Source organism: Cetorhinus maximus, chromosome 9 (assembly GCF_964194155.1).
Source record: "Cetorhinus maximus chromosome 9, sCetMax3.hap1.1, whole genome shotgun sequence".
NCBI classification, from domain to species: domain Eukaryota; kingdom Metazoa; phylum Chordata; class Chondrichthyes; order Lamniformes; family Cetorhinidae; genus Cetorhinus; species Cetorhinus maximus.
In genome coordinates this window covers 12045001-12058580 of record NC_135887.1, presented here as the reverse complement: position 1 = coordinate 12058580, position 13580 = coordinate 12045001, and positions in this window count along the sequence as shown.

The following is a 13580-nucleotide window of genomic DNA, read 5'->3' as shown; positions in this document are numbered from 1 at the left end:
CACCAGCTGGCTTCTTCTGTAAAGTAGCGAAGCAGCCGCTCTGGCCAAGTTTGTCAGAGGGAGTGGTTGGGGCGGGGGGGGAAACGTTCTTTCCTCCTCTCTCTCTCTATCTTCGGCGTCGAGGTCAACAGATGGAAATGGAGATGGAAAGGATTCAGAAAGGTTTTGGCACACACACAGAGAGGGAGAGAGAGAGAGCAATGCAGCTTCCTAGTGGAGGTCCGGGAGAAATGCAGCTCCTGCACGAATAATGTAACCAGGTGGGATTAGCAAAAAACTATGGTCTATTAAACACTGCTAAACTCTGATTTATAAAGCATTAAAACAACTGGTCCATTAAACACTGCCAAAAACACTGGTTGTCTAAGCACTGCCAAAAACACTGGGATGTCCTGAGGGTAATAAACCATAGTGCTTCACAGCTACATGAAGTTGTTTTGACATGTCCTCACTGTTGTAGGAAAATAGCAAGTCAATTTGTGCACACCAAGGTCCCAAACAGCAAAGAGATAAAGGACAACTTGTTTTAGGCTTTGGTTGAAGGATACGTGTTGGCCAGGGAGGGCTTCCCTGCCCCTTTTCGAGTAGTGCACTTTGGACCTTTTACATCTGGCTGAGGGCAGACAGGGTGCCCAATTAACCTCTCGTCCAGCACCTTCAACATTGCAGCACTCCCTCCATATTGCAAAGAGGTGCCACCCTAGTTTGTGCTCAAGTCTCTGGAGCAAACGTGAACCTGCCAACTTCCAACTCATGATACTGAGCCAATTACAAACTATGAAAAATCAGCTCTCTGCGTAACCGATTATACAATATGTGCTTCAACATTACTTCAGTTTGTGTAGATTTTTTCCTCTTAAGTGGCTGCCTACGAAACTTTACTGATTATGGCCAAGACCATCTTGTCCTCCCAGGGAAAGGATGATAGGGGGTCAAAAAGCAGGAAAATAAATACATTTGTATAGCCCTGTTTTGACACAAAAAAACATGACATTAATGCTCTTCTGTAGCATCAGTGTAAAGAAAAGTCAAATACCTTTCCCAGATCTAAGCTAAACAACTTTGTTGGTCAATGGTCAATGAAATGACCATTCTTCATGCAAGTCTAGATGAAGAGTTGTTAGACCATAGACATCCCAATCCTGTTTCATCCAACATCTACTTTCGCGCTGGTACAACAATCAAGATTAGACAACCCAGCTGATTCTTTAACAAAAACAAACAAAAAGGGGGGTGGGAGGGACAGGTAGAGCTCGATAGGGGGCCAGTGATAAACTTACAGAATACTGAAAGGCCTGGATAGAGTGGACGTGGGGAAGATGTTTCCATTAGTAGGAGAGACTAGGACCCGAGGGCACAGCCTCAGAGTAAAGGGAAGACCTTTTAGAACAGAGATGAGGAGAAACTTCTTTAGCCAGAGAGTGGTGAATCTATGGAATTCATTGCCACAGAAGGCTGTGGAGGCCAGGTCATTGAGTGTATTTAAGACCGAGATAGGTTCTTGATTGGTATGGGGATCAAAGGTTACGGGGAGAAGGCGGGAGAATGGGGTTGAGAAACTTATCATCCATGATTGAATGGCGGAGCAGACTCGATGGGCCGAATGGCCTAATTCCTGCTCCTATGTCTTATGGTCTTATAGGTGGAGGCCGAGAAGAGACTGCCAAAGATGTCATAGACAAAAGGACTGGAGGGACAGCATCTCATCTTCCAACTAGGCACTTTACAGTCTTCCAGACTTAACACTGAGTTCAACAATTTCAGATCATGAACTCTCTCCTCCATCCCCACCCCCTTTCCGATCCCCCTTTTTCCAATAATTTATAATTTTTTTACAAATATATTTTTCTTTTCCCTCCTATCTTAAAATTTATTTCGATCTATTGTTTCATCTCCACCTTTTAGCCCATTTCGATCCCTTCCCTCCACCCCACCCCCACTTGCTTGTCCTGCTTGTTACCTTTAATGTCCCCATTAGCACATCCTTTAGATAATATCACCACCGTCAACACCCCTTTGTCCTTTTATCTATGACATCTTTGGCAGTCTCTTCTTGGCCTCCACCTATCACTGGCCCCCTATTGAGCTCTACCTGTCCCAACCCCCTCTACCAGCTTATATTTAATTTCATTTCTATATGTCTTAGTTCTGATGAAGGGTCATACGGACTCGAAATGTCAACTGTATCCCTCTCCGCAGATGCTGTCAGACCTGCTGAGTTTTTCCAGGTATTTTTGTTTTTGTTCTAGATTTCCAGCATCCGCAGTATTTTGCTTTTATCTCAGCTGATTCTTTAGTTGCCCCCATTCCTGTTGTAGGAACACCAAGTCCAATTGTAAAGCCCTCACCTACATTATTACAGATGAGATCAACTATGCTACATATATTTTATTTTAAATAGCATTCATTTTGAGCATTATTAATGGGGACATAAATCAATAAGAGCAATAAAGCGGTGTATGCATTATATGACAGATTAGAAAAAGTGCAACAAACATCTTTAAGCATGCAAGATTATTGAAGTGAAATAGTTTTGCACTTCCTTCTGATAAGCAGTACATTGTTACTTCTCAGATAAATAATGGTCAGGGGAAATTTAAAAGTGAATATTTAAACAAATCAATGAGTAGATCAATTAAATGTGAATTGAGTGTTGCTGTAAAGAGAGACATGCCATTGAAGCTAAATGAAAGCTTGGGGGACAGCCATCCCCTGGTTCATTCGCCATGGTAATGCCTTGACTAGTGTCGACCTGCCTAGTTTGAATTCAAACAAAAGCTTGGCAGTTAACTGTTCCCTGTGCATTCTCCATGGCAACACCTCTACTGGAGTTGTCTTGCCAACCAATCAGCACCCTCTTCTCATGCAGTATAAATTTTGTTCCCCCACTTTAGATTTGGTATTCTTGCGAATCTGTCCTGATGAGTGCAAGACAAAAAACTTCGACATGTCTCTTTTTTCAGTAATACTCAAGTTCTGTACTACCAAGTGACAATTTATATATTAATTCATTATCTGGACTAAGAAAACCAAATAATTTGTGTTTTGTTGTTGGGATTTGCACCCTCCCAGTCACTAGTCAGTAGAGTTTGGAGTTATAAATAAATTGTGATTGCACAAACACTCCTCCTAGCAACTGGATGAATTTTCATTCCTATCACACCATTCCCAGAATTTTGTGGTCATTAAAACAAGGCTGAACATATTAGGGGATGGAAAGAGCTGGCACTGGAAACAAAGAAAAGGGAAAAACCCTGGCAAGATTCAATATTTTGAGTTTTCAGTCAGTTCATAACAAAGCTATAAATATCCAGTGAAATATTAATAGGACATCTGGAGCCAAGGTCACAACTTACAGTAGATCTTATCTGACAAAATTGAAATTGGGTTACTTAAAAAGAGAGAACACAAAGTTGCAACTTTTCTTTAAAACAAAACCCACTATGAAGAATACATTATCTTGGCCATTTTCTCTCCTGAAGGTTATCTCCTTCAGTTAGACAAAGCCACACTGATGGCAATTACACTCTGGTACCTCATCTATTATTCACATGTGAACCTTGATGATGGATAACAGACCATCGCACTGTAAAAGTTATATCCCAGTGCAGACTTGCCCTCACCTGCAGTTATACTAATCTAGCAGAAGGCTGCGGCCTCACAATCTGGAGCAGGAATCCGGGTAGCTTTTCGACTCCCTAATCCACAGCAATGCAGCTCCTCCACCGCACCATACTGCCATTTAGCAGCTAATATACATAGCAGAGACCAGGGGTAATTACAAATTCCTGATCCATTATTCACATAGCCAATGTTAAGAGGATTGTTTTTTTTTTTAAAAACAGTACAGAGCCAACCCTTCCCCATCTGTGATCTCCTCCAGCTCTACAACTCTAAGATATTGGCAGTCCTCCAATTCCAACCTAGCTCTTACGCATCCCTGATTTTAATAACTTCACCATTGGCAGCCAAGCCTTCAGCTGCCAAGGATCCAAATTCTAAAATCTCCTCCCTAAACCTCTCCATCTTTACCTTTCTTCCCTACTTTAAGACGCTCCTTAAAACCTACCTCTGACCAAGATTTGGGTCATCTGCCTCAATATCTCTCTGGGGGCTCGGTAACGCTCCTGTGAGATACCTTGGGCGTTTTACCACATTTAAAGGCACAAGCTGTTACCGTAAGGTACATGGCCATGGGCGTCCAGTTTACTAGCATACATGCAATAGCTATGCTACCAAATTGGGCACAGCCATTTACTGGTAACTGCAACTTGCAAGAACTCACTTGCCCACAAGGTGAAATCAAGCCTCTTCACATAACTATATCCAGGATCGAAAGGTCAGTTGCTTCAAGACAAGAAATCACACTGCTAATTGAAAATTGGGTAATCATGTTCTATAATATAACAGAAAGGAAAGGGGTGATTTCTGATTATACTTCCAGCCTAACAGGTTGATAAAATCTCTCTGGAGCATCCTGGAATACAGAATTGCAGGATTTCCAAAATCCACTCACCTAGAGATGGCATTCAGCTGATGAAGACGCCAAGTTCCCTTTCAGGTTACAAATTCAATACCTCAAAAGCCTTTTAAATTGGCATCAAATTTCAGACAGTACCAAAGAATAAGTGAATTGCATTTTCCATACCGAACGTTTACTTTTCCTCATCAAGACTGCCGAAATAAACCCAGAAAAATACCAGTGCCAAGGTAAAGCTGCAGTACTAAACTGTGCTCACAGCATTAGCATTTAAAACATCAAACCTACATCTCTCATCTACCGTAACTTTAAAAATCTATTCCTCTTGGAAGTTCCATCGAAGCCTTTCACTCATTGGAGGATTTCTTTCAACCTCAAGAGTATGGTCTCTGGAACACTGTTCCTGCCATTATTGATCCCATGAAAACCTTGTCACACTTTCGGAAGGTTGATGATGCTTCAAGGTTGTTCGTGCTAAGTATCACCTCTCTCTGGAAATTAAACCCTTTGTTTTAGCTGGAATTGGTCAGCAACACCAGTCTCCAAAACTATGACTTAAAAGGGTAACTTCATGGATTACAGGCCAACAGAATGTGCAGAAATGCTCAGATAAAAGCAAAAAACTGCGGATGCTGGAAATCTAAAACAAAAACAAAAATAGCTGGAAAAACTCAGCAGGTCTGGCAACATCTGCGGAGAGGAACACAGTTAACATTTCGAGTCTGTATGACTCTTCAACAGAACTAAGGAAAAATAGAAAAGAGGTGAAATATAAGCTAGTTTAAGGGGAGGGGGGACTATCCAGCTCTTCTTGTCCCACCTCCCCCCCCTTAAACTAGCTTATATTTCACCTCTTTTCTATTTTTCCTTAGTTCTGTTGAAGAGTCATATAGACTCGAAACGTTAACTGTGTTCCTCTCCGCAGATGCTGCCAGACCTGCTGAGTTTTACCAGGTATTTTTGTTTTTGTGTAGAAATGCTCCTCCATTCTGCACAGTGACTGCACCAAGTGATCCTAAATCAGTGATCTTACATTCCTACCCCAGAATTATTTATCTGGCCCCCCAGCTTGCCTATCCTTCCTGGTTTCTTCTAATACCGCCCAGAGTGTACTGTGCCTTGTTTGCACCCGGTAGTTCCCAGGCTGCCAGTGTGATCCTAGCTTCATCAGCAGCACAGGAACAGAGAAAAAAAATGGAAGCAGATGCCATTTCTGATCAGTCTCTCATACCATCTAGTGGCTAGTTACTGAGAAGCAGTCTTATCGTGAATAACATGCTAGAGGCACACATTGTTCATGTAATGGAATGACATAAAAATACCTAGCAAAAGGAATGATGATAAAGACACCAAAAACTTTACTCTGGTGCTACTAGTTATCAATTACAGCAAAAAAACAAATCCCTTTTCTTGGGCTTCAGCTGATGCATTGATTCTTGATAGTAGTTACATTCATCTAAAGATACAGATCTAGATTTTCCAATCACAATATAACTCTCCGTGTTGAAACCAATGCATGATGTGCATGCCAGAGTGATTGTTTTTCCCACTTTTCACTAAGTAACTACATCAAGTGGTCCTGAATTAGAACAGATTGGAGATATATAACTAATTGGAGGAAAGCTCTGTACACTATGGATGATTCAGATTCCATGAACACTTCCCATAGATATTTGCCCATGAGCCGACCAGGAATGAACGTGCATATATTCCAGTTCAGCCATTTAAATAAAAAAAAGTGTATCACATCTCATAACAAAAGAAAAATTTATTCAAAGTTTCAATAATACATACTGAACAGGTTATCTACAAATCTATGGTCAGGTAACATTTTCTTCCTGCTAAAAGTTTCACTGAATATACAGCACAAGATATATAAAAAGCAAAAAGTTATCAGAACACAATATAACAGGAAATCATTTTTATCATGACACAATTTTGTACTATACGCAAATACTAGGCAGAGCAGTAGACACAAAAGGTAGTTGTAAGAATTTAACACAAGCAAGGTATGGCAGCAGGTGTCTTCACTGCACACAGTGTGACTTTGATGGTCAGCAAAACACAATAAATCTAGTATTCTCAAAAAACCTGATGGAGAATCTTTTAAAAAATTTGAAAATTTGTAGGCAATAACTAAAAAAGCACTGAATATAAGGGCCGATGACCCCATGAATTTGTGTTCCAACAGTGCAGCAACCAATCACAAGTGGCTGTTACCATAGGAAGTTCTGAAGAGAACATTGCTGAAAATACACATTTCATGAATTCACCCACGCACCTCCCCACCCCACCCCAACCCCGCATATTCCTGGAAGGGGTCAGAAGTAAAGTGTAACATATCTTGCAGTGATTTATAAAGACTAATCATGGAGGACACAGGGCAATTTGTTGCAAAAGTAAACCCTTGAAATCACTTCCGGGCATTTATTATTTTAAATTGTATATGTGTGGGTTACATTTTTATTTTAAGACAGAATTTTTTTATTTGTTTGGAGAGATGTACAATCTTAGAGTTGTCATGTCCTGACCCCTTAGTGACATTACTATAGCATAACCAAAAAAAGGCAGACAAATTCTGTATACTGTGCAAATATTAAAATGTTTTTTTATATAATCTAGTTGAAATTGTTTCTGTAAATTAGCATTCTGTTTTGAGATGCAGCAAATCTTCACAAGCTAAACTTATTATCTGTTACTTACAAATGGTAAACTCCATGGTGTGGAGAACACAATCCTTGAATTAGTGTCTAAGGTTTTATGTTCAGAAACAAAGATGGATGGATTTTCTGATATACACTGAAATGGAGGTGTACCATATATACTGTTACCTTGTGAAAGCTCTGTATCTAGGCCTATTTAATAAAATTCATCGGGCAGTTAAAAAAACAATAAAACCCAGTTTTCCACAATAGCTGCTGTACTTATCCTAATATTTTGAGAGGATTTCAGTACAATATCTTATTATATTGAATGGTAGAAGCCTATTCTACTTGGGTACAATTTCTGGCTGATTTAAGTTTTGGCATTGCTTATGAAATTGGTCAGAAGAGGATTCCAAAAGAGTAGAGAATATAATTGAGTAAGCTCAGTCATCTACCAGTTACTCAAAATTTTGGTTGGTTAGTTAGTTAATTGTGGTTATGGGCAACACACAAATAAACCACCACGGTAAAATCACTAAATGTCCTGATTTTTGTACTAGGGGGTCATAATGTTTGGTTCAAGAGACAAAAGCTGGTGCCAGATAATGGGAACAAATACTTTCTGAAAACTGAATCAAAAGCAGATCTTTACTCTTTAGTGAGCAAGTTTTTTATCATAAAATGCAGAAAATGTCAACCTCACGATCAATGATTCACAAATACAATTACAATATTCCACACTTAGGGAGAAGATACCAGGCAATTGGCAGTGTTCCTTAAAAGAGGGATTTCAGGCTTATTCAAATCAGGAGCAACAGGAATGAATGTACTCCACAACAAACAACATTGCTTAGCAACCCATATCCTTGCAACACCACCTAGAAACAACATCAACTTCCAGGCCCATTTTAAAGTCACCTGCTCATTTTATTTAAGAATTAGGAGCAAGAATAAGCCATTCTGCCCTTCAAGCCTGCTTTGCCATTCAACAATCTTAACTGATCATCTTCCTCAGCTACATTTCCCCACAATATTCCCATATCTCAACTCCCTTCATATCCAAAAACCTACCAGTTTGTGGCTTGAATATACTCAAACAATATACCATCCATACCCCAGATCTTATGTCGAGAATTTCAAAGATTCACAACCCTTCTGAGTTCAGACATTTCTTGTCTTAATCCTAAATGGTTCAGTCTTTATTCTGAAACTGTGATCTCTAATTCTAGACTCCTAGCAGGGGAAAAATCCTTCCAGTATATATCCTGTCAAGCCCCTTAAGAATTTTATGTTTTAATGAAATGACTTCTGTCTTCGAAATGTCAAGAATATGGACCGAATCTAATTTCTCTTTATAGGACAACTGCTCACCCCAGGAATCTGTCTCGTGAATGTTTGTTGCACTCTCTCCAAGACAAGCGTATTCTTCCTTAAGTAAGGAGACCAAAACTGTACACAGTACTCCAGGTGTGATTTCATCAAGGCCCTATACAATTGCAATAAGACTTGTCATACTCCAATCTCTTTGTAAGGAGTTCAGAATGGACAACTTGAAAATATTGTCCACTTTCATCAGACCATCCCAGAGAACAGCACTCAAAAGCAAAGACAAACAAAAATGCAGATCGCAGTACAAGAGTGGGGTTTTCCTCTCGTTTTTTTAAAGGTTATCATTTTTGATTTCTACAACTCCCTATGATATCAGACTAAGTTTCCTATTTCAAAGGAATTAAGAATCATTTTATGCTTTTAACTCAAGGGGGAAGCATACCCTGAATGAAAGACAAAATTATAGCATAACTTTTAACACTGAAACAAGCAGATAGAAGAAATGGGAATGTGCCAAAATGTTATGCCTTTTCTAACAAACAGAAGGTCCAAAGTCTTTATATATACACAATTTTTTTTAGGTTTCTTCCCCACCTCCCACCCTATTTTTAAAAAGGAATTTAGTTTTGAAAAAAAGGTTGTTGCAATGTCTATGAATCTATGCCCCAAACAGTGCAAGTACTTTTAGCAGAGGTTGGTCAATGGAAAGCTGTAATGTTAAATAATAATAATGCTGTTCTATATTTACTAGTTGGCAAGTCGATCAAAATGCCTGCAAACTACAGCTCAAGAACAAAATGTATTTCAATTTCTGACCATTCTTCAATTCAAAAAAACTGAATTTTGCTGCCATTGCAGTCTGGAAACTGTTTTTACAAAAATATGGATATAGGAACAGGGGCTCCTTGTGCCTGCTGTCGCTTTGATCGTAGCTGATCTGTACCTCAACTCCACAACACCGGATATTCTTACCCAACAAACGTCCAACAATCTGAGTCTTGAAATTGTCCCAGCAGCCTCAGCCATTTGGGGAAGGTAGCTTCAGATTTCTACTGCCCTCCTGGTGGAATAAGTGCTTCCTGGTTTCACTTCTAAATGGCCTAGCTCCAATTTGACACTCTTATGAAAGGTTATTATAGCACTTTGTTGTTGTTGTTGTAGTTATTTGCAGGAAAAGCATAAGAGAAAGACAATTTTATCAGTGTAATTAGGTTTAATCAATGTTAAGCAGTTATTACACACTTTGATTTTCATAGCTAGGAACTATAGGAAGCCCATAATTGAACATGCAAATTAAATTACAGATGCAAAGTCAAGCTCCTCCTCCTGAATCTCAACAATGCACCTCCACCTTTAACTTCAGAACATCTCTCAGAAAAGCACAAAATCCTTTTAAAGCAGAAGGAAAAATGTTATCTTGAGTTTCACGAAGGTGCTGTCACAGTTGACTTGAGCGAGTAACAATTTCTTTACCCCCTTCCTATGAACGCTCACATGCTTGTTTTTCCTCTCTCAGGAGTGGGGATTGCAGGCAAGGCAGCAATTTATTACCTATCCCTAAACTGCCCTGAGGGCATCAAGAGTCAATCCTGTAATGTGGGACTGGAGTCAAATGCAAGCCAAAGCAGGAATGGGTGGCATGTTCCTTTTCTTGAAGAATATTAATGAACCAGTTGGGTTTTTGCTAATCCAGCATCTTTCATAGTTATCTGGTGCCAACCCACAAATTAGACTTTTTAACAAATTCAGTTTCCCAACTTGCCATGGTGAGATGCGAACTCTGAACCGGTAATTTAGCATCATAACCACTAGGCTACCACACCCATTACTTTCCCTCGTTTTCGGCTGGTTAAATAAAAAGCTACAGAAAATATCAATTTTGCCATGCATCATAAGCAGGTGATTAGTAACTAACTGTAAAATAAAACTCAAGTACAATAGCTTTGAACATTATTCTACCAGGCAGAGGCCAGTCCAGGTTTGTTTGTCAGGTCAGGTTGAGTCCGGAGGGATGGATATCTCCTTGGAGCCACAGAGAGCTGGGAACAGGTTGGTTGTCCGCTGCCTTTGATGGACCAAGGAAGGAGCGTACAACAAAACAAGGGAAACAAAACAGTGGGGAAAAAAAGCGCTATAGCTAAAAATCACGGTGGTGCCAGCTTTCCACAACTTCCAATTATTTTCAGTTTAAAAAGGGTTACAAGATGAGATTGTAAAGTGTGGGACTGGAATTCTAAGATCAGATATAACCTCATGAATACGAATTCCCACTTCTTCAATGTCGACAAAAGATGCAAGCACTATGGTCAAGAACCAGTTCAGAACTCCTAATACTGTGCACTATTGTTCTCACATCCCAGTTTTGTTTTTAAACACAAAAAGGAAATAAAATGTTAATTGTTAATTGTAATTTGACTGCATTTATGCTGCAACCTGAACATATCGAAGTGTAGCCACAGCAGACACCACAGTGGTTTAGAATGTTGAAACCCTAATGCACTATTATTGGCAATAGGATATGGGCTTGGACCTGCAATGTTGCACACTAAGTTTTACAACTTGTCTTGAGTACATTAGTTGATGAGGTTCTGAGTGGACACCAAGAACCTTCCACATTGAGGGTAAAGGACAATAAAACGGATATTGGCGACTACTCTTGACCAGCTTCCAGCAGTCAATTTCTGAAAAGTATTGGTAGAGATGTTGACGTAGATCTCCAGTCCAAGCACAATCCACGGGGAAAATAAAGCGTTTTTATATGTTTAAGAAAACAAAACCTAAACCCTTTTCGGGAAGTTATTTATCGAGTGACTGTGCCATACGCAAATCTTTTGGCTCTCCAGGCTTCTGGACCGTGCATCATCTTTAATGGCTCCCCACAAATCATTTATTAAAAATGAATTTATTCACCGGATATGGGCGTCACCAGTAAGGACAGCATTTATTATCTATCCTTAATTGCCCTTGAGGGGGTGGCGATAAGCCGCCTCCTTGACAACCGAGTGGCTTGCTAGGCCATTTCCAAGGGCAGTTCAAAGTCAACCACATTGCTGTGGGTCTGCAGTTACATTAGGCCTTACATCCGGTAAGGAAGGCAGAGCTTCTTCTTTGAAAGGACATTAGTGAACTGGGTGGGTTTTTACAACAATCTGGTAGTTTGGAGGTCACCATTACTGACATTTACTCATATTTAGTTAATTCATTTATATAATAAAATTTAATTTATAATTATAATTTTATAATTAAATTCCCCAGCTAACATGGTGGGGATTTTAATTTATGTCTCCAGGTCATTAGTTGAGGCCTTTGGATTACTAGTCTCATGATATAATCTCTGCTACCGTATTCATCTGCACAAGAAAAATCATCCCAAGTCCAAATTGTAAATAGTTGACAACTACTGAGAACCAGAGTGGGGAACAATGTTACCAGTTATTCTTAACCAACCCATGGCGAACCTCTGCTTGGCAAATGAATGTGCATCTGAGATGTTAATGTCCACATATTAACTGAAGGTTTTGGCAACAATGCCATATGTAATGAGCTACACAAACAGTGCAACAACCTGCTGAGTTCAATTATTTAACTGTCATAGTAAATTTAAAAAGTATTTCTCATGCCCAGGTGATGTAGAACAGGATTTTAGAATTCAGTTTTAATAGGAAACTAATTTTTTTAAAGTCATCAGAGGACTCAAAGGTGATATCTTCAATTATGCAAACAAGACAGTATCTTGCACACTTAGAAAAACCACAAAGTATTCATTTTTTAAGTCCATGATTAATTGTAGAGCAAGGTTATAAAGAAAAGCAAAATAAAGCTTAATCAATGCATTACAAATATACACAATGCATAATTTTAACAAAAATAGTTAAGTCTGAGAACATTTTAAATTTACATTAGGGTGCATAATTCTTCAACAATTTTCTAAAGTGTACAATGGGTCATGGTGCTTTATTTCCCAATGAGGAAAATGAAAAGGTTGCTGAGGTAGTAAGCAGCACTACTGTACAGAGCGCAGTTGTAAACAGTTTTCAAACATGCACGTGTGAAAAGCAATGGTATTGGGAAACAACTTATACCTCTATTTCATAATCATTAATTGCACAAAGGACTCGAGAGATGTGGCAAAACTTTCAGTTTTAAATTCTAAAAAAAGTAGAAACATTAATCAGGTATGCTTCTCTTTACCCAAGCTAATGGGCTGGCTGCACGTCTCCAGCATAAGAGTTTTCCTTTTAGATTTCCAACAATTGCCTTTTTGGTTTTGGGTTTTGGTTCCACCCACGCCTTAATTCTTAAAAAAAACCTTCATTTGAAACTAAAGCTTTTCCTTCTCACAGGTTGATCGAATTTATCTTTTTTCAGTACGAGTGATATTTTCAAAGGGAGTAATGTGTTTCAGTTGTACTTCATCCCTCCAAAAGGCACCTTTCCAAAAAATGAAAATTAATTTGACCTCCTGCAACTATAATCTACTCAGCCCTGTATGAGGAATTGGGAAAGGGTTAGGAAGAGGGCCAAAGTTGGAGGAAAGCAACGAAGCCAGGTTTATACTAGGAAATAGATTCAGAATACGCTGTAAAATGTCTATCAAGGAAATGTGGTCACTAAAATGCACTACTATAGCTGTATGTTGGTAATATACTGTGAGCTCTGGATATTCAAAAAGCAATAGAAATGGAAAGGTACACTGTAGATATTACTTGTGCACTTGAGAAGTTTTAATTACGGACCATGCCATTAATGCAAATTCCGATCATTAAAACATGAGGCAGATCAGTCCTTCTTCAAATGAAACAACAGGCTAAAATATTGCATGGTTCATGAATATAGTACACTCTAGACGCGAGAATATTAGATACCAGGACACACAGTGGCGTGTAATTAAACTACAGCATATTAATACTGTACCTCACTAAAAATATTGCTGAACAGTTAAAAACATGTAAAAGACCAAACTGTGAAACCAGAATCACTAGAGTGTTACAATAAGCTGTGTTTTGGAAATTTAAAGTTAGAAAATCATTCCCAAAATGCCGGACACTTTAAAGAGACAAAGAAACAAAAAGTTACATCTGGCTTTAGACACCACAGATTGGTTGTTAAACAGCTACTAGTAAAAT